Source organism: Hylobates moloch, unplaced genomic scaffold, assembly GCF_009828535.3.
Source record: "Hylobates moloch isolate HMO894 unplaced genomic scaffold, HMol_V3 SCAFFOLD_9, whole genome shotgun sequence".
Classification (NCBI taxonomy): domain Eukaryota; kingdom Metazoa; phylum Chordata; class Mammalia; order Primates; family Hylobatidae; genus Hylobates; species Hylobates moloch.
Genome location: NW_026652284.1, coordinates 28,590,739 through 28,618,251, shown reverse-complemented (window position 1 = coordinate 28,618,251; position 27,513 = coordinate 28,590,739).

Genomic DNA, 27,513 nt, shown 5'->3' with positions numbered 1-27,513 from the left:
TATTTGTCTGTTTCCACACTACTGCATCACAAAACATCATGCCCACTTGCCTGGAAAAGATAATATCTCACACATATGGGGCCTGCCTTTGATCTCTGTGGTCGGGCTGGAGGTCAGAGGCCTGCCTTCTTCAGGCCCTTACTTCAAATGATTCCTTTCATTTACTGAGAAACCAAACGTTAGGAGGGCAAAGGCAGAAAAAATAAAGCCGTGATTTAATAGCAATTTATGTGTTTGGCCTATTTCGGTTGGGTTTTATTCTCTTTGGGTCACATCTAATCCTCATTCCTCACTGTTCCCCTGTCCTCCTCCCCCATCATTTGTTTGTTCTGTGGTCTGCAGACAAATTGGCACTCCAAGGATGCTCTCCCCTGGAACAAATCTTGTGCCATTTTGTCTTTCCTAAAGATAGCATTCAGAAACTGAATTCTTTGTCTCTCATTGACAACATATCTAAATCAAAAGGCACAATTATAGAGGAGAATCTTGTACATTTAATGTTTTAAGCTGTGCGTACAAGTAGCTTTCTTAAATTCACCTGGCTCCTTGCAGGAATGTTCTATCGGAACACAAATGGGGAAAGAAAGTAGATGACGGAGAAAGTTCGACCCAAAATTGAAGTCAAACTTAGATATGGAAAACATTTGATAATATTTTCTCTTTCCTGAATCTTTAAAATAAAAATGATAACATCTAAAGGTGCTTCAGATTTTAAAAGTCTGAATTTCAATGTAAGATAAAATGAATTATTTTGTAGCTATTTTGTAAGGTTATTAATAACCACGGTAACATTGTCCTTCACTTGTATAATAACATGGAACGTTCATATGTGTTGAGGGCATCCCATGCACCCAGCATTGTGGAGGGTGCTTGGTCTGTGTTCATTTCAATTTATGCTCCAAGAAGCCTCTTAGCTCAATATTATTCCTCTTATAGAAATGACAAACAGTTAATTAGAGTTACACACAAAAAAATGTAAACCTGGTTTGATTCCCATGGAATTGACAATTCCCTGAGGGAAATTGACTAGAATGGATGAGTTTTACGAAAAGAATTCGAAAATACTGTACTAGGCTTTCACAATGGAAGGACTGGAAAGCTCAGTTCAGTGCTGCAATGCTTGTATCATGGTAACTCTCTGCTTTCACTGCTAATAATGGAGGCAGCCTTGATGAGAATGCCAGCGTCAAAGAGAAGTGGAATCCCAGTGTTGATCTGAGCCATATGTCATGGGTGGGATACAGAACTCTGGGCCCCAGTTTCTCGACAATGTGGATATAGAGAGAGCACTTACCTCACAGGGCTGTTCTGAGGACTAAATGAGATGACACATGTGATACTCTTAGTCTAGTGCTTTCTATATGCCAATATGTGTGTGTGTTCTATATAATCATACATATTCTTTATACCTATAGCCCAATATTTATTTTATATTTCCTCTCTCCCTCTCTCTGTATGTATACATATATATACACACACACAGATCTCTCTCTATATATATATAGATCTCTTTCTATATATATACACAAACATCTATATATCTCTCTATATCTATATCTCTGTATATCTCAATATCTATATTTATATATCTATATGGGATAGATATAGGTATAAAAATATAGATGCTTATATGTAATAAGATAAACTTGGAGACTGACTCTTTTGCCACTCCAGTAGATAGCACTGTTGGGTGCAGGCTGGGACTCATGGAGACAAAGTAGCCATGCAATATAATAATCAAGATTTGTGCACCTCAGGAAGATAAAGGTAAAAAATTAGATTATTGACAACTATGAGTGGTTAGCTTATGAAGACTTAAAAAAGAAGCACATAGGAAGAAAGTTTCTGTACATTGCATTGCCTAAGTATACAAATCAAAAACAGAGAAGTCAGTTAATCCAGTCTGAGAAGGTTTATATACTCAGCAGGAGGGCAAAGGCACTGTCCTAGAGATGCTGACTGGGACACAGGAAATCCACTGAGGACAAAGACATACTCAACTTTCTGTCAATAAAACAGGCAGGGGTATGGCAGTTAAGAGCCTGGACTTTCAAGCCAGGCAAGCTTGGTGTAAATATAGTAGTTTCCCCTTATCTGAGGTCCAAAATGGGGGAGTAGAGTACAATAAAATATTTAGAGAGAGAGAGGGAGATCACATTCACATAACATTTATCACTGTATATTGTTATAATTGTTCTATTTCATTATTAATGTTGCTAATCTCTTACAGTGACTAATTATAAATTAAACCTTATTATAGGCACACATATGTATTAGTTTGTTCTCACACTGATAGTAAAGACATACCCGAGAATGGGTAATTTATAAAGTAAAGAAGTTTAATGGACTCACAGTTCCACTTGGCTGGGGAGGCCTCAACAATCATGGCAGAAGACACAGGAGAAGCAAATGTGCATCTTACATGGCAGCAGGCAAGAGAGAGCATGTGCAGGGGAACTCCCATTTATAAAACCATCAGATCTCCTGAGACTTGTTCACTACCGCAAGAACAGTATGGGAAAGACCTGCCCTCATGATTCAATTATCTCCCACCAGGACCCTTCCGCAACACATGGGAATTATAGGAGCTACAATTCAAGATGAGATTTGGGTGGGGACACAGCCAAACCGTATCAGTATGTATAAGAAAAAACAGTGTATATAGGGTTCAGTACTATCCATGGTTTTGGGCCGCTGCTGGGGGTCCTGGAACATATCTTCCATGGATAAGGGGGAACTACTGTACTAGCTCTGTCACTTACTAGATGTGGAACTATGAGCAATTCCATCAACCTCTCAGTACCTCCATTGCCCCAACAGATTCCTCAATACATCTTGAAGTGAGGATGAAATGAGTTAATATAAATGAAGCACCTGCAGCACTGCCTGGCACAAGACCAGCGCTCAATGGCCATTCACCATATAGAGATCAGATACTAGACAGGGTCCTCTGAGTGGATTCATCTCAGTGTCTAGAGAAGAGGATGCTTTTCAAAGCTTTCTCTCCAGGCTGTCAGAATCTACTGCACACTATATTAACAAGAAAAGCCCAGAATTGGGAGGGGGCTACATGAGCTTTCCAGAGTTTTCTAGTGTCTGACTTACTCGTTGCTGGGTTCTGAGAGGGGTAATCACTCCTTGTGCCAGCCAGGGTCCCATTCGCTGCTTCTGCTCAGACCAGAGTCTCCTGAGGAAAAACCTAGGAATGAATCATCTAGGAATGGCCTAAAATCTGAGGATGAAAGAGTCTGGGAATTGTCCGACTAAGGGTGTGGTAGGATTACAGATGTTCAGGAAGCAGAGTTGACTGGGAGTCAATGTCTGTTTTTTATTAGCATATTCCATGAAGGTTTAAGATTTAGAAGAATTTTTAAGGATGAATGGCAACTCAAGGCTAACATAAAGACAGAAAACGAGTTTCAGTCACAAGATGACCACTGAGCGAGGAAAACAAAGAATACTGTTTGTTAGCACTGTACAAGGTTTACGGGTTCGCGTCGCAGTAGCTGTACTCAACTGGCAGATTTGTGGTTGAAAAGCCTTTATGAGTATAGAGTTTATGGGTTAACTTCTCCCTTCGTCTTGAAAGGAGTGACTCCCATGTGTTAACACCTTGGAGGAGCGGGTAATTACAAGATTAGCCTCAGTTTCTCCTAGAATTAGAGGGAAGAAGTAACTGCAAAGGAGATGTAGACAGAAGCTCCTTGACTTATGAAGGAGTGACATCCCAAGAAACTCATTTGAAAATAAGATGAATCAAATGCATTTCCTGCTGGCAACACAGCGGACAGTTATTGATGTACAATGGTTGACTTTTGATTTTTCAACTTTATGGTGGTGTAGAAAGCAACATACATTCAGCAGAGACTGTAACCCCATCATATGTTGTAAGCAACTCCTTGACTTAAGATGGGGTTAAGTTCTGATAAGCTCATCAGAAAGTGGAAAAATAAGTCAAACCATCCTAAGTCAGGAAATGGGTGTATATTAGGAAAACATGTTACTTATTCATTGGAATCAGAGGAGCAGTGTTGAGGCCACAGACAGGGAAAGCCAGTTCCTTTCCTGATCTTGGTTGTACCAGCTGAACTCTGTTTCTCAGGTGTGCATTCCGAAGTTGGAAATACTGCAAAAAGGGATTAGGTTCGCAGCACCTGTGATAGCCTAAGCTCTCGCTGACCTTGGAACACAAGAAGATAAGCTTCCCAGTAAGGAATTCTCACTTTTGACTTGCTTGAATTGAGCCCAATGCTGCTTTCTCTCACTTTTCAATTACCAGCGAGCCATCTTTCTCATTTGTTTTTAAAGTAACTTTTCTGTGGCCTTACCCAGAACCCTGTGCGATTCATTCAGGCTCACTAATCTCCCCACATACGAGTTTGAGGTCCTCTTTCCCACCTGCTAGTCGTTAAATAAATTACATGGTCAGGAGCTCACAAACAAAGCAATTAATAATGTACCTGGGTCATATTACCTCCCAGTCCCGTATGCAGAGGGATGAATTATGTCCTTGTCTCATTTAGGAGCTATGTCTCTGGAATAATGGCACACACACACACACACACACACAATGGAAAAGGGGGTGGGGGATTTTTTTGACTTCTCTTGTCTAGACACCCAAGTCTCATAACCCCTCACCTGACAATATGCTCTTGGGCCAGTTTGTCTGACATTAACATTTACTTTTAAAATCCTGTGCTTGTTTATTTTTTCTCCATTGTGTGTAAGTTCCTTTAGTTCATTAATTCATTATTTAGCACATACTTTCTGAGTAGCTACCATTCCTGGTGCTGGGGGTACAGCAGTAAGTAGACAAAGTTCTTGCCTTCCTGGAGCTAATGATCTCCTTCCTGGCTATGTGGTCTGGTTACATCAGTACTTTACAAGTCAGATGAAAAGTTTTTCAAGGGTGAATAGGATACTTTTTAGTCTTTTTGGTAATAGCATGAATTATGATACCAGTTTTCATTTGTGCCATGCTTCATAAGTTATAAAGCATTCTGGTCCTGTCATTTGATTTTGTTACTCCCTATAGGAGGCACCGTCTGCTGGGGCTGGTGTTTTGTGACAAAGCACATTGTACCTTCTATTCCTCAGAATCCTCAGACTGTTCTGTGGCACTACAGACAGACAGTGTTAACACTTTCAATTCACTATTTGAAGACTTTTTAAAAAACATTGCTTATAATAAAAGAAATGCTGGGATAACATGTTAAAATGTATACAGCAGAGGATAAACATCAATTCAGAAAACATGTAAAGGTAACATTCGGGGTTAGGGGAGTGGAGATGGACATTAAGCCCCTTTGCACAAGAGGAATCATGGTATCCATGACTTCTGCATGGTGGGAGCTGCCTTTTCAGTCCGATTTCAACTTGGAAGTTTATCTTATTGCTCCCTCTTCATATTGAAGCCAGCATGGTTTAGAACAGAAGTTTCTGGAAAGTAAAGACATGGACTGCAGTAATTTCATGCTCAGGGTTGGGGTCCAGCCTCAGCTGAGGTCCAAGGGGAGTGGGTGGACATGGGGCAGGGAGCTGGAAGAACACTCAAGAGACAGCAGGTAAATGAGACATGGCTCTATTCAGCAGCTCCTTCACAGGGTCAGTGTTAGGTTTATACACTACACAAACAATAGTGGTTGAGGGCCAGGTGGTGAGATTCTCTATGTTATGTCTACATGGCTAAGATTATAGAAGATATGGGACTGTGTGCTCATGCCCCAATCTTGCTGAGTCATCTAGGTGTTTACCTCGGCCTGTGTCTGCTGCCCTGTGTCTGCTTGGCTGCAGCACAGCCATGTTCCTTACAAGTAAATAAAAAGAGCACCACCAGTACAGAGTATTTTGAGGAACCTGGGCTATGGCAACCCTTTTTCAATACAGCTAATGAATTCATTCCATTTAGCAAACATTCACCAGGCACCTTCCCTTTGAGGGGCTTTGTGCCAGGTGCTCTGTGAGGGATGGGTCAAGGTAGTATGTATTTTAAGAAGGAGTATAAGTGTCTTTGAATTTAAAGAGTAAACTTGGATATGTGTAGATACAAAATTGAGGATTATCATGCAGTAGTTACATGGGCCCTAAAGAAGCAATAACTTTAATATGTCCTGAAGTGACCAAGAACAGTTCATTCCTGTTCATTCAGTTAATAGATATGATGAGCACTAATAAAAAGAGTTTCCATCCCCAGCCAACATTAGAATCACTTGGAAAGATTTTATACTCAATGTCACCACTCTAGATCAAGTAAATCAGAGTCTTGATGGTGGAGTACCTGTACTGGTAGTGCTATAAAGGCCCCCAGGTGATTTTAATGTATAGTCAAGGCTTGAGTACCATGGCCTAGTATATTGGCACTCAAACCTGGCTGTACATTAGAATCACCTGGAGAGCTTTAACAATGTACTAATCCTGGGTCCCAACATATGCCAATTAAATCTGACTCATGAAGAGAAGGACTTAGGTATCAGTACTTAAAAATGTCCCCAGGTTATTCCAATGTTCAGCCAACAGTGTGAACCACTGGCCAGTGCTAGTCACTCCCAGTCGATACTTGTAAACGGTAGTGAACAAATCTGACATAATCCCTGTCCTCACAAAATTTAAAATTTAATGAGACAGGCTTCAAAGAACAGGCTACAAACAAATAAATTATGAGAATCTGTGACAAGTGGGATGACGAAAACTAAAAGGTGACAATAATTGAAAAATAATGATGGGGTATGAGGTGATGATGAAGTTTAGACAGAATGATCAGAGAGATGACACTTAATCTGGGAATTGAAGGAAGACAAAGAGCTAGTCTTTGGAATAGGGGAAGAAAGGTGAGAAGGAGATGGAATAAATGTTTCTAAGTAATTAGAACAGCACATGCAAAGCAGGGTGAGACAGAGCTAGATATATTTGAGGAAGGCTTCTGTCTGGCAAGAAATAAGTGATATGAGATGACCTGGAGAAATTAGGCAGGGACCCCATCATGTACAACCTTATAGATCATGTTAAATAACTTGCATTTCACTTTAAGCTTAATGAGAATCTATTAAAAGTTTTTAAGCAGGGATGTGAGATGCTTTTATCTGATTTTTAAAAGACCAGGTAAGAGAGGAGATGGCCTGAGAGGAGACTGATGCAGTGGAGATGGGAAGGATGCCTCCCATTGTTATGTTAGTTATATACAGAGGTCCCCAAAATTGTTATTTAAGACAAGTATTTAACTTTCTTTTATATAATGAGCATTTCAGGGCTGAAATGCTGACTTCTGCAGCTGCCACCTCTACCTTCCCCAAGAGTGCCTACATCCCCAAAATAATCTCATGATCGCAAAACAGCTTGTGCGGCCCTAGCTGGTGTGCTTTTGCTCTGAGCGGGAAGAAAGAAGTAGGTAAAAGAGCCTCCCACAATCTAGCCACCTTTTGGAGATCTTTCTTACTGGAGATCGTACTTACTTGCTGGAAGTCACACTCAGCTCTCCTGCTTACCTTCTATTTGCAAGGAATCTTGCTACCTCAATCTGCAAAAGTGGCTGAAAGACGAGCCTTTTCATCTGAGTACATTGCCGCCCCCAACCAAATCTAAATTTTGTTGTAAAGAGGATGGAAAAATGATATTGGGTAGGCACTACTGGGTTTGAGATATAATAGGAAGTAAAATTTTGCCGAATTGGAATTCTTGCTGAATTGAACCTTGCTGAATTGGAGTGGAGAATTGAGGAAAAGCAAGCAAACAAGATGGGAGCCACAGGGGATTGGAAAAGACCATGAAACATTAGGCTGAGAAATCAGAAGTCCACCGGGGTAATGTGGAGTTTAAAATATCCATGAGGCTTTGTTAAGCAAGCATGGGAGTAATAATAATTAAAAACCCACAACAACCTGAATCCAGAGAAATGGTACGGGCTGAAGACATAAATTTGGAATTGATCAGCAGTTCCTAGCAGATTGCTAGGTGCAATCTCATTCCACCTAGCACTTCAATTTGTGAAGTACTGGGAAGAAGGTATTTAGAAGTAACTGAAAGTGGTTGAAGACTAATATCTGAAAAGCACCAATAATTAAGAGTCGGGCAGATGAGATGGAGCCAGCACAGGAAACTGAAAAGAGGCCAGTGATTTAGACAGAAAACCAAGAAGGTAAATTCCAGCAGCCTAGAGGAGAGAATATTTCAAGAAGGTTCGAGGTCACCTTGTTTAAAGTTTTTGAGAGGTTGAGAAAGTTGAAGATAAAGATGTATCTATTGGATATGGCAAATGGGGTCACTGATGACCTTGAGTTTCAGCCAGCTGATAGGTTGGAAACCAACTGTAGTGAGCGGAAGAGTGAATGGAAGATGAGGAAGTGCACACAGCATATGTAAGACTCCTCTTAAAAGACGCTTGATTTTGGACAGGAGCAGAGTGATAGAGTAACTGCTGGAAAAAGGACTGGGATTTAAAGGGATTATGTGTGTGGTTTTTCAGTTGAAAGGTACTAAAGAATCTTTGTATACTGAGAGAAATCATCCAATAAAGAAGGAATAGTGATGAAGGAGGGAGGAGGAAAATCAAAATGGCTGCATCTTCAAGAAACCTAGAGGGGGTGGGAGCCAGGGCAGCATGGATGGCTTGGCTTGTGATAGGAGCATCCTCATCCTTTGTCATGTCACCCAGTGTAGGAATGGCATTCTGGAGCTTAGGTTTAGTCATTCTCCAGGACTGATCTTCATGTTTTCCTTTCCACCTCATTATGAATTTCAGTCTGAGACAATGATTGCAGTCAATATCATGGTACCTGTTGTGGGCAGACCAGGCTAGCAACATTTCCTGTAAAAGTTAAGGTATACTCTGCAAGTATACAAGGCATACATTTTAGGTACAATTTTTGAAACTTTTGCAATAGCACACATTGAATACAATATTATTCCTCTCTTGCCTTCCTTCCTCTCTCCTTCCTGCCACCCCTTTAAGATTTTTGTTACAGAACGTATGTACATGGGTGCTTAGCTTGGCTGGAAATGGGACATTATGTTTAAATCTTCATTTACTTTCAAAATTGGCATATGGTCGGGTAACCAATTGTCTTAGTCCGTTTTGTGTTACTATAAAGGAATACCCGAGGCTGTGTAATTTATAAATAAAAGAGGATAATTTTGCTCTACATGCTTCAATAGGCTGTACAAGAAGCATGGGCCCAGCATCTGCTTCTGGTGAGAACCTCAGGAAGCAAACAATCATGGTGGAAGGGGAACAGGAGCTGTTGTGTCACATGGTGACAGTGGGAGCAAGAGAGGGAGGAAGGTGCCAGACTCTTTTTAGCATTGAGATCTCACAACTACTAATATAAAGTGAGAACTTACCATTACCATGAGGACTGTGCCAGGCCATTCATGAGGGATGGGGCCGCATGACCCAAACACCTTCTGCCAGGCCCCACCTCCAACATTGCAGATCAAGTTTCAAGGTAAGATTTGGAGGGGACATACATTCAAACTATATTACCAACCATCCTGGTTTGCCCAGCACTGAAGGGTTTCCTGGGATGCAGAACTCTCAGTGCTAAACCAGGCAAGTCCTGAGTTAACCTGAAAGGTTGGCCACCCTAAATATAGGTTACAGGTATAATAGTAGTTTAAAAGATCTTTGGACTTGGCCGGGCGCGGTGGCTCACGCTTGTAATCCCAGCACTTTGGGAGGCTGAGGCAGGTGGACGACAAGCTCAGGAGATCAAGACCATCCTGGCTAACATGGTGAAACCCCGTCTCTACTAAAAAAGTACAAAAAATTAGCCGGGCATGTTGGTGGATGCCTGTAGTCCCAGCTACTCGGGAGGCTGAGGCAGGAGAATGGCGTGAACCTGGGAGGTGGACCTTGCAGTGAGCCGAGATGGCGCCACAGCACTTCAGCCTGGGCCACAGAGCAAGACTCCATCTCAAAAAAAAAAACTTTGGACTTAAGGTAAATCTATTGAAACAAATTATTATTTCTTCTCACTACTCAATCAGGCTTAAAATAAAAGAATACCTTGGTAAAGGTAAAACAAGTATAATCCAACTATATCAGAGTCTTCTGGAAATGGGTTAGCATTGCATAGAGCTCCAAAGCCCAGCTTTGGAGTCAGAAAAACCTACATTCAAATTCCTGGCACTATTGCTGTACAAGCTTAGATACTCAATGAGTCTCTAAAAGCTTCAGTTTCCTCAGCTAATCTCAGTTCTGATAACTGTACCATGGTTGTGCAAGGTGCTAATCTTGTATCTTTTTTCTAAGTCTAAAATTATTTCAAAATAAAAGTTTTTAAAAATCTCTAATGGTAAACATAAAATCATAAAGTAACAACCAGTACCATTTTGATCTCCTAAAATGTTAGGAGATTGCAGTGATATTTTATAATTACTGTATTTATGCTGAAGCTATTAAAATGAGAGAGATGCAAGCATTGAAACATCAAAGTACAGGATAAAAATCAGCATCACATGTGTGTGTATTTCTATTCAGTTCCACCTCAGAGTTGAGATATTTTTTAAAGCATTAAATTAATTCTGTACCACCAAAATGTACAGGCATCTGAAAACAGATAGTGAAGAGTTGCTTTGTAATATTTATCTCTGTTGAAGTTGAGCTTTCACAATGTGGTTTAGTTTCAGAGCCTAATGAATAGAAATCATTTTATTTTGTTCTTCCAAATACCTGAAAATAAGGTGAACAAACCTCAGTAAACTTTGCCATTACATTATCTGGAAGCCACACATATTCAAGAAAATTGTTTTCAACTATCAATTTATATGAAGATTGATAAAGCAGTGGGAACCATCCAAGTGAGAGTTTGTAGGAAATGCCCAAACTGGCCAAATAAATTATTTCAGTACCTATGTGCTTGTTACCTTTCTATCACTTTTATTAAATAGTTGTATTTAATTTTAAAATTTTATTAAAATGTTAAAAAGTACAGAGTTTAATCATTTACTTAAAGTCTTGTATTTTATAACATGAATCAGCACAAATATACAAGTTTCAGAAAGAACTCTCACTGCCATAGTGACCTGCCTATTTTATATTTGGGAAGCAGTATCAGCTGATAAATAAGAGTACAAAAAATAAGCAAAAAAAAAAAAAAAAAGTGACTGATGAGGGTTTGCATTTTTTCTCTCCAAAATAAATCTCTATAACTCAAATAATTATTTTCCATTAGTATAAATACAGTACCAAAATATTTTTAGAAACTGATAAAAACAGGAGATTGTAACTCTTTAAATTTTCCTAAAATTCTGCAATCCTACAAATGGCATTTACATTTTTTTTTTTTTGACAAGCAAGTGCATCTATCTCAACACTAAAAGGATCTAGACTTTTCCTGGTGATACTTTTCCCGTGCTAACTGGCATTGAAAAAGTAAAATTGCTTAAGGTTAATCTGCCTAATCTGAAGGAGAGGAAGTTTACTCCCCATTTCTCAACAGATTCTCTTTAATTTGGAATTAACACTGACAGGTGGCCTCAGCACTCAGGGCATTACAGACCACCTTGAAGGTCTCAGCGGTAGTAGCCTTTGAAGTCAAAATAATCAACAAGTCATTTGATATCCGATCACATGGAAGGGCCCCCAGAGAAGGCCATCTCTCAGGTAGAATGATTGTCTATCAAATAAGGCTAACTCGATACAGTTTGCTGAGCAAATTCATAGACTTTAATGGAACTATAAACTAGAGAGAAATGTCCATTACAAACTGATTTTCAGTACTCTTTCTATTAAAATGTTAATATGTTTTTTTAAGACTAGATAAGCATTATCTAGATAAGCAACTAGAAAAAATGATTCATTACTAATAATGAAAGGAAGAAAGATTAGTTTGTATCTTATGGACAGATATCCACCCACCATTTTTGTGAATGGTAAATTGTTTTATCAAATATTTTGGGTCAAAGGATATCTTAAGTCACATATAATGCAAAAAAAAAAATTAAATGTCTTTTTTTTCCAGAATAAATGAAGAAGATAGAGAAAAAAATCTGCATTCTTTGGAGGGAATTGATGTTTTTCTATTAGTACAAAGTTAAATTTTCTGGGCATTAAATGTTCTCTACTCTCTGAAAATGGTTGTTAAGGCTTCCATTTACCAAACCTGATTCCAGTTGCATTTATTGAGTTCTTAGTTTGGTTCTGCACTCAGTTAAGCAGGTAAATACATGTTTTAATTTATGTAACTAATCTGTACTATTCAAATGAGGAGTGGTTTATAGCTACATTGTATATGCTCAGGAAAGGATCTAAGACCACGTACATGTATATCTGAGACTTTCATATTGTCAACATTTATATCAATTCAACATAATACAACAGTTTCTGAGTCTGTCCTACGTTTCCCACATTGAACCGAGTGCTATGAAGGGAATTCCATGGAGCAATGGCTTCCTGAATAGTATTTATAAATATCATAGGCATGCCTCCCCAAAGTGAATGATATATACAATATGTTTATATGGCCACAGGTTCCAGAAAATCACTACTTCCTGGTTTGCAGGAATGTCCTACCTTCCAGGATATGAAGATGTTCCCATGAGCAAGGACAGCTCCTGTGGTGCACTGGAAGAAAACACTGCTGCTGTTAACCTGTCCTTTATCCACCATAGTCTTCCATCTTCTTCAGAAGCTCAAGTGTAATGAAGAAAGAGAGGGAAAATGAAAGGCATAGGAACAATAAATATTTGAATATGAACCAGCAGCAATGGGAACTTTTCAGAAGAACTGAAGAATCACCTCTCTATGTTTGTTGGCTAGAATGGAAGACCACTTACCTTATGATGGGTGAATATGTGCCAACTGATGGTTGCTGGGCAGCACTAAGGCAGAGTTAAACGTACTAGAGCTGAATTCGAGTCGGAATTCAAATTGCAGTTGCAGATTTGGAACTCCAATTCCAGTTCCACTTCCAGAATTGGAACTCCAGTTCCAGGTCCAGTTCCAGAATTGGAACTCCTGTTCCAGGTCCAGTTCCAGAATTGGAACTCCAGTTCCAGTTCCAGTTCCAGATCCAGTTTCAAAACTGAAACTCCAGTTCCAGGTGAAGTTCCAGAACTGGAACTCCAGGTCCAGGTGCATTTCCAGAACAGGAACTCCAAGTCCAGGTCCAGGCCAGAATGGGAACTCCAGGTCCAGGTCCAGTTCCAAAATGGGAACTCCAGTTCCAGAACAAGAAGTCCAGTTCCAGGTCCTCTTCCAGAATGGAAACTCCAGTTCCAGGTCCATTTCCAGAATGGCAACTCCAGTTCCAGGTCCACTTCCAGAACGGGACCTGCAGTTGCAAGTCCAGTTCCAGAATTGGAAATCAAGAGCAAGTGCCAGTTCCAGAATTGGAACTCCAGTTCCAGGTCCAGGTTCTGAATTGGAAATCCAGTTCCAGTTCAAGGTCCAGAATTGGAAATCCAGTTCCTGTTCCTGCTCCAAAATTGGAACTACAGTTCCAGGTCCAAATCCAGAAACGGAACTCTAGTTTCAGCGTTAGTTCCAGAATTAGAACTGCAGTTACAGTGTCAGTTCCAGAATTGGAACTCCAGTTCCAGTGCCTGTTCTAGAATTGGAACTCCAGTTCCAGTCCAGTTCCAGAATTGGAACTCCAGTTCCAGTGTCAGTTCCAGAATTAGAACTCCAGTTCCAGTGTCAGTACCAGAATAGGAACTCCAGTTCCAGTGTCAGTTCCAGAATTGGAACTCCAGTTCCAGTGTCAGTTCCAGTATTGGAACTCCAGTTCCAGTGTCAGTTCCAGAAATGAAACTCCAGTTCCAGGTCCAGTTCCAGAATTGGAACTCCAGTTCCAGTGCCACTTTCAGAATTGGAACTCCAGTTCCTGTTCCTGTTCCAGAATAGGACCTTCTGTTCCAGTTCCAGAATTGGAACCTTAGTTCCTGTTCCAGTCGCAGAATTGCAACTCCAGTTCCTGTTCCTTTTCCAGATGCGCAGCTCCAGTTCCTGTTTTGGTACCAGAACTGTAACTCGAGTTCCTGTTTCAGAATTCTAACTCCAGTCTGTTTCAGCTCCAGAATTGGAACTCCAGTTCCAGTTCCAGAATTGGGACTTTGGTTTCTGTTCCAGTTCCAAAATTCGAACTCCAGTTCATGTTCCAGGTCCAGAATTGGAACTCCAGTCCTAGTTCCAGTTCCAGAATTTGAACTCGAGTTCATTTTACCGTTCCAGAAATGGCACTACAGCCCCTCTTACAGTTCCAGAATTAGGACTCCATTTCCAGTGCCAGTGCCAGAATTGGAACCCCAATTAAAGTTTCAGTTCCAGAATTGGAAATCCAATTCCATTGCCAGTTCTGGGTTTGGAACTCCAGTTCCAGAATTGAAACTCCAGTTTCAGGTCCAGTTCCAAAATTGGAACTCCAGGTCCAGGTTCAGTTCCTGAATTGGAACTCCAGTTCCAGGTTCAATTCCAGAACTGGAACTTTAAATCCATTGTCAGTTCCATAATTAAAACTGCATTTCCAGTTCCAGTTCCAGAATTGTAACTCCAGTTCCTGTTCCAGTTCCAGAATTGGAGCTCCAGTCTGTTCCAGTTCCAGTTCCAGAATTGGAGCTCCAGTCTGTTCCAGTTCCAGTTCCAGAATTGGAACTTTAGTTTCTGCTCCAGTTCCAGAATTGGAACTCCAGTTTCTGTTCGAGTTCCAGAATTGGAACTACAGTTCCTGTTTCTGTTCAGAATTGGGACTCCTGTCTGTTCCAGTTCCAGAATTGGATCTCCAGTTCCAGTTCCAGTTCGAGAATTGAAACTTTAGTTTATGCTCCAGTTCCAGAATTGGATCTCCAGTACTTGTTCCAGCTCCAGAATTGGAACTTAATTTCTGTTCCAGTTCCAGAATTGGAAGTCCAGTTCGTTTTCAAGATCCAGAATAGCAACTCCATTTCCTGTTCCAGAATTCTAACTCCAGTCTGTTTCAGTTCCAGAATTGGAACTCCAATTCCAGGTTCAATTCCAGAATTGGAACATTAGTTCCATTGTCACTTCCATAATTATAACTGCGTTTCAAGTGCCAGTTGCAGAATTGGAACTCCAGTTCATGTTCCAGTTCCTGAATTATAACTCCAGTTCCTTTTCCAGTTCCAGAATTGGAGCTCCAGTCTGTTTCAGTTAAAGATTTGGAACTCCAGGTATAGTTTCAGTTCCAGTTCCAGAATTGGAATTCCAGTTTCAGGTCCAGTTTCAGAAATGGAACTCTAGTTCTTGTTCCAGTTCCAGAATTGGAACTTTAGTTTCTGTTCCAGTTCCAGAATTGAAAATCCAGTTCCTTTTCAAGATCCAGAATAGCAACTCCAGTTCCTGTTCCAGAATTCTAACTCCAGTCTGTTTCAGTTCCAGAATTGGAACTCCAATTCCAGGTTCAATTCCAGGATTGAAACATTAGTTCCTGTTTCAGTTCCAGAATTGCAACTCCACTTCCTGTTTTAGTTCCAGAGTTTGAACTGAAGTTCCAGTGTCAGTTCCAGAATAGAGTCTCCAGTTCCAGTATCAGTTCCAGAATTGGAACTCCAGGGCTAGCTCCAGTTTCAGAATTGGAACTCTAGTTACAGGCCCAGTTCTAAAATTGGAACTCCAGTTCCTGTTCCAGTTACAGAATTGAAACTCCAGTTGCAGTTCCAGGTCCAGAATTGGAACACCAGTTTCTGTTCCAGGTCCTGAACTGAAACTCCATTTCCAGTTTCAGGACCAAAATTGGAACTCCAGTTCCAGTGCCAGGTTTAGAATTGGAATTCCAGTTCCAGTGTCAGTTCCAGAATTGGATTTCCAGTTCTAGTTCCAGGTTCAGAGTTGGAATTCCACTTCCAGTTCCAGGTCCAGAGTTGGAGCTCCAGTTTCAATTCTATTTCCAGAATTTGAACTCCAGTTTCTTTTCCAGGTCCAGAATTGGAACTTCAGTACCACTGCCAGTTCCCAAATTGGATCTCCAGTTTTTGTTTCAGTTCCAGAATTGGAACTCCTTTTCCTGCTCCATTTCCAGAATTGGAGCTCCTGTTCCATTTCTAAAATTGGAACTCCAGTCTGTTCCAGTTCCAGTTCCCAAATTGGAATTCCAAAGCTAGTTCCAGTTCCAGAATTGGAACTTCAGACCTAGGTTCTGGAGTCAGACCATGATTCTAATTCCAGTTCTGCCACTTGCTGATTGACCTTTGCTGATTACTTAAATGTTCTGAGTCTCAGTTTCCTCATCAGTGCAATATGGGCAATAAGACACCTACGACATCCTCTGATGTTATCATTAAGATGGAGATAATACATGTAAAGTACTTAGCATATAGCTTGATACAAAATCAATGTTCAGTATCTTGTAGCTCCTATTTGTATTCAGAAATGTTGTTCAAGCCTTCCTGAAAGCTTCTTGGCAAAGCATATATTCTTCTTCAAGGTACTGACTTGTAATTGCTGTTATTTCCATTGTTTAGCTGTTAAGCCACTATTACCCTTTGACTTCCTCCCAATACGTCCCCAACTTCTAGAACTCAATAAAAGTATTTGAGTAGACGAATCTAGATCATTCAGAATTTTCTTTAAGAGGGTAGGAAAAAATATTTGTAAAGTCTGCCTTAAATACTAGACTGCAGAGGTTGTAGACAAAGATTTTTAATCTATGTTAAAGGAGTAAAATTGTGGTTTAGGAAAGGTGGCTGAGAATAACATTCTAAGTACATTGACAGGAAACACAGAAGCCAATGACAAAGGCTGTTAAAATAATCCAAGTGTTAATTGGAGTTAAGGGGGTAGGCCTCAGAGATAGTGCAGTAAATTAGACATACAGTTTTAAGAAATGAGCCTCAGGACATACAAACCAGATATATAGTTTGAAGAAATGAACCCAGAAAGTAGTACTATTTAGAATAGCACCAGGAAATATGAAATATTTAGTGGAAAAATCTAGCAAAATATGTACAGGATCTGCATGCTGAAAACTGCAGATCATAGAAATCAAAGAAATCTAGAACAAATAGAGTGATTTATAATGTTCATTTTTTGGAAAGCTCAATATTGTTAACATGTAAATTTCCCCAAAACTTGTCTATACATTCAATGCACTCCCATACAATATCCCAGCAGGATTTTTTGCAGATATCAACAAAGTTAATTTAAAAGCTTTTTTATTGAAAAGCAACAGCAAACAAAACAAAACCTTGATGTTGATGATTAATAGCAACACTTCCTCACTTGCTCTCTTCTTTCTCACTATCTGACAATTATACACTTACTTAGTGTCTGTCCTTTCCACCCCACCACTATAAGTAAGTTCTATAAGAGGAGGGGTTTTGTTTTGCTCTTGCTGAAATCCCAACGAGTGTAAAATAATAGTCATTGGACACTTGGACAAGTGGCAGGATGAGAGAAGGTGAGGGTTGAGAATTATTTGATGTGTACAGTGAACACTCTACAGGTGATGGTTACACCAATAGCCCAGACTTAATCACTACACACTATGCTTGTATCCCTTAAATTTATAGAATAACCAAAACAATCTGAAAAAGAAAAACAATCTTGGAGGACCAGTGGATTTCAAGAATTACGTGTAAAGCTGCAATAATCAAGGCAGGTGGTATTGGCAAAAGATAGATACATAGATTAATGCCATAAAAAAAGAGCCCAGAAATAGACAGGTATAAATGGATTTTTGGCAAAGGTACAAAGGCAATTCAGTGGGGGAAAAAATCACCTTTTCCACAAAAGGTGCTGGAACAATTGGATCTCCGCATGTGAATAATATAATCCTTAACCCGAACCACACACATACAGAAAAGTTAATTCAAATGGATTACAGACTTAAATATGAATCCCCAAACCGTAAAACTTCTAGATTAAAACATAGGGGAAAACATTTGTGACCTCAGGCAAAGATTTCTTATATTTCTTATATATGATAATTCTTATATATGACAAATCATAATCTACGCAAAAAAAAATGGATAAGACGGGCTTCATCAAAATTAAAAACTTCTTTAAAAAATACCCTTAAGAGGCAAAAAAGCCATGCACTGGGAGAAAATATTTATAAATCATATGTGCAACAAAGGACTTTATCTAGTGTATATAAATGATGCAGGATTTTCTTCTGGGTCACTTTGCAACCCAGGGACCTCTGGCCTGCAATGCCCCATTGGTCCTTACTCTGCCACACTACATGCTGCAGGAGACAGCCCTCTCACTTGGCCAGCCCAAGCCAAGTCTGGCTTGTTCACCAGTTCCCAAGATTTTGTCCTACATCCAAGAATGAGGATGTACTGACAATCAAAGAGTAAGCAATGTGGGGAGTTTTGTTGAGTGATGAAACAGCTTTTAGTGGAGAGGGGAAGAGGGGACATCAGGGTGGTGCCCCTTCCTGAAGGCAGGAAAGTCCCCCTAATATGGCTGAGTCTGGGGCTTTTATGGGCTCAGAATGGGGGAGGGGTGGGCTGTAGGTAGTATAGTAAAAGGCAACATTCAATTGGTTAAAAGGCATTATTCAGAAAGAATTGATGGGGAAAAGGTGGGTAAACAGAAACAGAAGTTCTCACTCTGGGTCGTCGGTTTCTTCTGAGACCAGTAGTCCAGTCTTTCAGGCTTCAAGCTGTTTTTGGCTTGAAAGTGGGGTTTCACTGGGGACCCACCCCTATCTGCCTAGGCATTCAGCTGCCTCCTGTTGCTATCATATAGTGTTCTCAAAATGCAACAATAAGAAAACAAACAACCCAATTTTCAAAAAAAAAAATGAGCAAAGATTTGAACTGACATTTTACTAAAGAAGATAAGCACATGAAAAGGTTCTTTTAGAGAAATGCAAATTTAAACCACCATGGGATACCATTACAAATCTATTAGAATGACTAAAATGAAAAAGACTGACAATACTAAGTGCTAAAGCAGATGTGGTGTAAATAGAACTCTTACAAATTGCAGGTGAGTATTCAAAATGGTACAGCCATTTTTGAAGACAGTTTGGCAATTTCTATAAAGTTAAACATAGCCTTACCATGTATCATACACAAGAGAAATGAAAACTTATGTATATACAAAAACCTTGTACACAGAGTTTTGTAGAGTCTTTATTCAGAATCACACATGCACAAACTGAAAATACCCCAAATGTGCTTCAACTGGTGATAGAAAAGCAATGCAAATGCATGGGATGGAGTGCTATCCAGCAATAGGAAGGAAAAAAAAATGGATATATTAATCTACATAAATGGCATGAATGTAGCATGCTAAGTGAAAGAAATCAGACTCAAAGGCTAATACTGGATGATTCTGTTTATATGACATTCTGGAAAATGCAAATTACAGGAACAGAAAATAGATGAGTGTTTGCCAGTGGACTGGGGTGGATGAAAGGCAGCATGAGGAAATTTGGGAAGGTGAAAGAATGTTTCTGTATCATGATTTTGGTGGTTGTTACACAACTGTAAGCCTAAACTATATATCTAAATGTATCATGTATAGGCCAAAAAGAATTAACCTTACTGCACACATATTTTTTAAAGTGAGTAGAGTAAAACATCAATAAAGAATCAAGCGTTTGTTTTTTAGCTTGTGTGGTCACAAAGAAAAAGAAAAAAGAACTAGGGCAAAAATTAAGGAAGACATCAGAAAAGAAAAAAGAAAACCAAAAATATGTAAAGTCCTGGAAGAGAAAGGAGGAAACTTTCTAGAAGCAGATGATGGCAAGCATGTTTAAATGTCAAAGAAAGTTTTCAACTTTAGAAAGAGCTGTTACAGCAAAAGGGTCACCCCATCTAACATTTTATCATTTCTTAGGTAAACAATGCATTAATCTGACATCTAAATAACCACTCTTGTAAGAAGTCTGGTAATGATAAGAAAAGACAAAGGTAGGTGCTAGATGAGACTTTAGGTTTAAGAGGCAGATTTTTCAAGATGGAGATGGAGTTAAGAATGTAGGATACAGGAGGAGCAAGGGATTCATAGAGGAGGCAGAATGAAGATGTTAGAGAAGGGAGCAATGGCAGTGACAGCCTGGCCTCTTTGGAAGTGAGAAGAGATGGAGATTAGCCTCTAAGGAAGGGAAGGGACCTTTTTTCCCTTGAGTTAGAGAGAAAGGCCAGGGATAAGACAATGAGGCCGAAATAGGAAGGGGCAAAGGACTGTAATGGGCTGAGATTATCCTAGGATGGCCTGTGAACTCCATTCCTTCTTCTCTTCAATGGTGATGAGTCTTAAGACATTGTAGAAGATTTTCAGACCGCTTTTTCCTTCTGTGGTAATTTCAAAATGGCTGATGGGAGCTCTTTTTTTTTTAAACTGTTGGTGCTGCTCTTTGACAAGCTTAACCTGACTCAGTAGTGTGTACAGGAAGGTGTTAACCTAGCGCCCCCTTGTGGGTTGAGGGAAGAATGGGGCTCTTTGTAATATTTGCAAACGCAATACTCTAGAATTCACGAGGCTTTATAAGACGGTTGAAAAATTACCTATCAGGTACAATGTTCAGGTTTTGGGCAATGGGTACACTAGAAGCCCAGTTCCTACCGGTATGCAATATATCCATGTAACAAGCATGCATTTTAAAAAATAATTGTACGGAGGTGCTGTTATATTTTCTGAGCCTTCTTCTCCCCAAAGTAACCAAGGTTTAGTCAAGTGTCACCTTGAATAAATATTCAGGAATAATGTGCCAGCAGAAATGTTAATAATGGGTAAAAAATAATGTTTGAATGAGTTCTACTTCCAGATGTGTTCATTTGTAGCTTTCATTCAGACAAGGCTTTTGTATATATAACTTTTGGCATTGAAAGAAAAGGAAACGGGAAAAAATAGTTCTGAGATTGTTCTGATTATTCCTAAGCTGTTAGTTAATGAATGTCATTCATAAATCCATTTGTAAGACTATTGACCACTGACAGTGAAGCTATAGAAACCAATTTGCAATGGTGTTTGGAATAGGAGGCTTGGGATATGGATGTTAAACATCAGAAAATTCAAAGCAATTTTTCCATGAAAAGGCCTAAGAATAAATGAAATTTGACATATGTCATATGATGTTTGCCAATGAAATAAAAATCCTACAGAGACACACATAGTTCTTTAATTGCAAAAACAACACCTGCCCTAAGGAGAAATACAGCGAAAAGCCTCATGATTCCCATTACCTCTAATTGGAATCAAACAGCAAAATCCCTCACCTCCAGAGTAGGTATTCATTTCACAGCTGACATTTGATTTTTCTCAATTGATATTTTAAAATTATCCTAAAGGAAGAAAGATGTTTTGGAGCCCTGCTTAATTCAATGTTCTAGGCTTGATTTGTGAGACTACATTCAGAGGTCAAGTGAAGCCCTTCTCTACACCCCTTTAGAGCCATATGGCAAGATGAAGATAGACTCAGGTCATGGTGGTTTCTCCTTCCAAGCCATTCTGTTCATGGGAAAGTGCTGTGGCAAAGGAGAAAAAAGTGTGAATTTCCACACTCATAAGCAATACATAAATAAATAACTGTATGGTTTCATCTTCATGAAACAAAATGGCTTCATCCTCAACTTGCAATAATTTTGCCCATACCATCAGAGCTATTCTCAGAGGCTGAGCACTTCTAGATCTAGAAATAATGCAGCCCAAGCTAGCAGCAGTATGCGCCCAGTTGTCTATACTCAGGCTGACTATAAAGACTGATCACCTGAAAGGTAAAATTTATGTTTCAAAGCTACCACAGTATTTATTTCCTGAATTTGCCAGTTGAATATTAATAAATCTACTGAGAAGTGCTGCTATGGGGAATTCCTTCCCTGGCTGTTTGAATAGTGAAAACTAATTACAGTAACATGGCTGATGGCTAAAATCTTACTTGATGACTGCACTGAGTCTATACAACAGTAAACACCTGAAAGAAAACCAAAAATGGCAATAAATTATCCTAGATATTTGGCCTATCCAATATTGAAATACACGAAAATGCACAAAACTATAGACACTAGAACTTTCCTGTAACATTATTTTCAGGATCCACTGGAATTTCCTATGGGGAAATTATAATAAGGATTATTTTAGATAAAACCAGCTGGAAGAATGAAATCAGTCCTGAGAATACTGGTGATATTGGAAATAGAAAGGAATAGAAGGAATAGAAATTTAGAAATCAACTTTAGGGAGGAGCTGTGTAATCAAACCAATTTCCCTACTTTTGGAACACAGAGAAGCATCAGCAAAAGGTAAAGCTGGATGCCTGATAGACGCTAATGATTAACAGCACAATCTCCTCACACATCCACCAGCATTCTCTTCTTTCTCACTCTTTGGCATTTTTATACTTATTTAGTGTCTGTTCTTTTCACCCCACTACTATAAGTAAGCTCTATAGGGGCAGGTGTTTTGTTTTGCTCTTGGGGAAGTCTCAGTGCCTAGACAATTGCTTGTAATGCAGTAGATGCTCCCAGGAAAACACATATAGCTGGTGAATTGGGACAGAGAAAAGAGACAAGACATAAAGTGCAGAATAGTAGTCACTGGAGACTTGGAAGGTGGGAGGATGGGAGGGGGTGAGGGTTGAAAACTTAATGGGTATGATGTACACTATGTGGATGATGATTACACTAAAAGCCCAAACTTGACCACTACACAATATAGCCATGTAACAAAATTGCACTTGTGCCCCTTAAGTTTATACAAATGAAAACTTTTCAAATTTAAAAATTATATGAGAACTAGGAGGAAAACTATAAGAAGAGTCATAAGCAGGTGGCTCATTGCTGACAGGTGAGGCTGAAAAGTAAAAAAGCAAAAAATTTAGGAAGCGACTATAGATTAGAATAATAAATTAGAAAGAGGTTTAGTGGAGTCAGGAGCTAGGCAGGCTATGTCATGACTGGCATAGCAAGCCACCTACTGAAAAGTGTCCCTCCAATTGGGCTTCCATAGCACCCATGAGTCCCCCTTGAGTTAAGGCAAAACATTTGTTAATTTGCAATTTAAGAAGCAGGAGGCATAGCAGAATATTAGAAGCCATTAACATGGATTTGTTTTTCAGATTGCCACCTTTCTCCTTCAAGTGTTTTTAAAATTAGCAACATAAATGTGTGTGATGTGACACATGACAAAATGTCTTACCAATTATTTGGAACAGTTGCTAAAATTAAGATTGATTATAGAGATCAGAATTGAGATGTATTTGGAATACACAAGGAAATATCTTTTTATATTGAATTTCCTAACTTTCCAAAGTTAAGCATTAACATAACTTTGACATTAGTGAGCATTCACACAGGTCAGAAAAATTGGTCCTAGAGGCTAATATTGTGCAGGGTTAGCAACTTGAGATATAAATGTGCTCTGGATACCCTACATACAACCTGCCACCTAATATTTCTCAATTATAATTACTATTCAAGGGCAACAAGCCAGAGGGAATGCCTACACTGGAGTTCCACCGGGATCTGACATGGGCTTGGGACGATTTAACTTCTTAATTAACGACTCATGAAAACCAATACAAAATATTGTCATTAAGTATACATATGACCCAAATTAGGTCACCATGGTGCTAGACAGGACCAAATTAAAAATAGGAAAGCAACCTTGTTAAACTGTCAAATAGAAGATGAGGGCATATGTAACAAGATGGAGCTGACAGGATTAAAAGTTGTCACTATTTGACAAGAACAGAAACAAAAGAGGGGAATGAGGAAGGGGTAGGAGAGCAGATAGGTGGATCCCTTCAGCACAAACTGGACAGAAAAGATCTGAAGGGCATAATGATTTGCATGTTAATCAGTAATGTATAAAGTATCTTATATATGTAAATACTTATCACAGTGCTTTATATGAAGTTGAGTGCTTTTTTCAAATGGTAGCTATTAGCATTAATACATGAATAGGGATATAGCAGGGCAAATGTGAGCTGTATTCTCAGTTTGTTAAATTGATGCTATCTAAGATTGAAGTCAACTAGCCGTTTAACAAGCTGCCTTTTCCATTCAAGCCCACCACATTGGATCTCCTGGAGTGAGGCCATCTTTTCACAGATATATTTTCTCATAGTTCCTGCTTCCCCTGGGAAATTGTGGCCACTGGTCTTGAGAATTCTCTCCTAATATCCAACCTCACAATCATTTGAGAGTAAAAACTTAGTAAGAAGGAGGCAGCCCGTGGGGAAAGGTAGCCCTTAGCCATCTGGAGAACTAAATTTTCGATACAGTTGCTTTGCTAGAAGAACCTGAAATCAATGGACACCCTTTGCACCTGGAACAATTATTCTGCTACTTACCAAAGCACATTTAATCACATCTCCACTCCAACAGCATCCCCAACAGCCCCTACGTAGTCACTGTTGCCTCCCATTTGTCATTGCTAATAAGAGACAAGAGTTCACTGGGCATGGAGAGAGTGAATTGGGACACAGGTGCCTGGAACACACACACAGGTCATTGGAGTCCTGATTGCAACTCCAATATGTGGTAGGAAAATTGGAAAGCGCTCAAAAACAGTGGGGTTTCTTTTTAATGGTATGATTATGGGCTTCGGAACTTGATCTGGAGAGAAAAAGAAAAATGAACTGTATATATTAAATGAACAGAAGAGAATCCTGTCTAGGGACTTGATTATGGGGATTCTGGTAGTGATGGTAGCTGCTGTTTTCTGTGCACTTGAGAATGTTTCAGGAGTCTTGCTATGCAACACGATGGGTTCAAGTTAGACATTAAAATCTTCCTGAAATGAACCATTTCCTGCAATAATGCACTTCGCTGTAAATTTTTCAGAGAAAACATACAGCATTTTGGAAAGCATTTATTCAGTTACATCAAAGATATGTGAAGTTATGCAAATTTTGAACTATCATCAATTGAGAACTTCTCGGGCAGCACGTGTACATTTAAGGGTGGAAGGATAGTCTTCAAGAAAAGCTCAAGTATCCAGGGCCTTCCGGTCAGCTGGTCTTGACTCTAGTCTTGTTTTCTTCGTACTCCAGATTTTTCTCCTGAGCTCAGGAGCCATATTTAAAATAAGATTATAATTAAAGTTGAAGAAAACTTTTCGAGTGAAAGGAATGGACCCTGGAGATAGTTGAGTAGAGATAGGGATGCGTCCTTCTCACACTGACCCAATCTAGAGAGGAAGAAAGGGGCATGGGATTTTCAGAGTCAGGCAAATCTCACTTCGAATCTCAGATTAGTGAGTTAACTAGCTCTGGGACTGTGAATTAATGAATTAATTCACCTTTCTTAGCTTAACATTTTTCTCATACTTGAAATGGGAATAATAATGATTTTACTTTACAATGATCTTGCTAGGATTAGGTGATGTAGGTAAAACTCCTGGAATGTAGTTGGTACTCAAATTATACTCATCCTTACATCCGTCCTCTCCCATTCTTCATCCTGAGATACATGATACTGTATTGCATTGTGATATTGTATATATTGTGATGTTTAACTTGATATGGCCCAAAGGAAATATTTTCTGGTGTTTACTTATAGGGTTGTCAGAAAATATACAGGAAGCCTGCTAAATTTGAATTTCAGATAAGCAAGGAATTTTTTTTTAGCATAGGAATGTCCCAAATATTGAATGGGATGCATTTGCACATTTAAAAAGTTATTTTTCCAAAAATTTAAATTTCAGATCAAATTTAAGTGGGTGTCCAGCATTTTTATTTGCTAAGTCTGGCAAGGCTGCCTACTCAGCATCTATTCCTTACTTATCCTTTTCTAAGAACACATCGGTTTTTATTCTGGTAATGAACCCTCTGCTACAACTGTTGACTCTACCTGGCCCTCAGGTGGACTATGCCAGGCCCCTAGATAGTTTAAGCCAATCAGCACATTTCATCCCCTGGAAGAAGTGATTGGTTGTTTGGTGGGAATGCAAGCTAAGTCAAAGTGAATCTCAGGACTCCTGTTAGGAACACAGAACTAGACATGCTAGTTCTCCCTTGGCTGTAGACAAGCAATAGGGAGCCCCTGAAATTGCTGGTAATTATTTGGCTGCTATGAGGGAACCTGACCCATAGAAGATACAAAGCCAAAATTATTGCCGGGGAATAGCCCATTGCTGGAGCTAGGAGTGGGATCAGTTTCCTTGGAAGTACGTTGCTGTGTGGGGAAAGGATGAACACTTGGACAAGACCTTTTTTAAATCTTTTTTTTTTTTTTTAAGGAAGGAAGAAAGAATGAATAATTAATCCACCAAAAGGTGAAACATGGAACTAAAAAAAAAAAAAGTGTCCTTTTATCCATTCTATTACTTGGCTGCAAGTAATAGAAAAACCTAACCCAGACAGATGTAAACAAGAAAGGGAATTAGTAGGTGGCTGTAACATATTTCAACCTAAATAACAACAGAGAGAGGCTCTCTAAAGGAAAAAGATACTTATTTGGGAATAGAGCATTGGGAATACACATGTCACAGTAAACTATGTACATACTCAGGGAGGTAAAGATTTTTAAGGGAAATAAATGAGGAAGATGACATAATTGTTCTGAGATAATTATCCTTGGCTACCAAAGTCAGTAATAAGGGTGATGCCAGTCTGAGATTGGACAGGCAGTTGCTGGGCAGTTGTCCTTGCCGAAGTATTTTTTCTCTAAGACTGTGTGTCCTTTGGGCAAGGTTGTGTTTTTTGTGGAATTATTTTGTGACATTTTCGTTATCAGGCATACAAGCATGAGAAACCTCTTTTCATGGCCTCCCCCACTCTGTCACGTTTTTTATTTGCTTGTTTTCTTTTAACATTAGTGGCTGCTTTGATTTTGACAATTTTCACACATAAAATCCCAAAAGTAGGTGAGCCTCAAGTTTGTCTACAGGGTCCTCTTTAGGGAAGTTGTTTATTTAATAGTAAAATATGGCAACAGAGAGAATGAGGGAGAGTTGTTTTTTTCTTTTCTTCTTTTTTTCTTTAGCTTAGCCACTGCTTCTGTTTTTATGATTCTGTAATTCTATGACGATTGGCAAATTTAGAATGCAGCTGTATTCATCAGTTTTCCAAATTATTATTTATGTGGCTTTACATAGAGTCCAGAGCCAAATTTTAGAATTTTAGTAACATTTGTTTGAATCGCAGTCTTATCTGCTTAGAAATGGAAGCTTCATATTTTTTTGTACATATCCTAGAATTGCTTCTGCCAGTTCAAGATTTCTTAAGTTTATACTTATCAGGTTCATTTCTGGATGCCTTGTGTCTTTGCAAATTGTAATTTGTTCATTTTCAGTAAAATTAATATGACAATAAAAAGTCTGATATATAGCAGTCCTTGCTGTCTGAATTTAGATCTTAGATTTTTTTAAGATAATATTTTTCCACACCTGATTTTAACAATATATATAATGATAATTGCTATAAAGTAAAAGGTATATGATAAGAAATCATCCTTCCACTTCAGCAAACATGTTTTGAGCGCCATTATATCTAACATTAGGATAGATGTTCTTACCTCCACGAGCCACTAATATGCATACTATAGAAGATATTTGAATCAGGAGTCTGAACACTGGAAACATCCAAACTGTGGAATTGCTCAGAAATAATTTTTAGGTGACTATCACTTTTTAAATTGCATATTGACATATTTGAAAATAACATA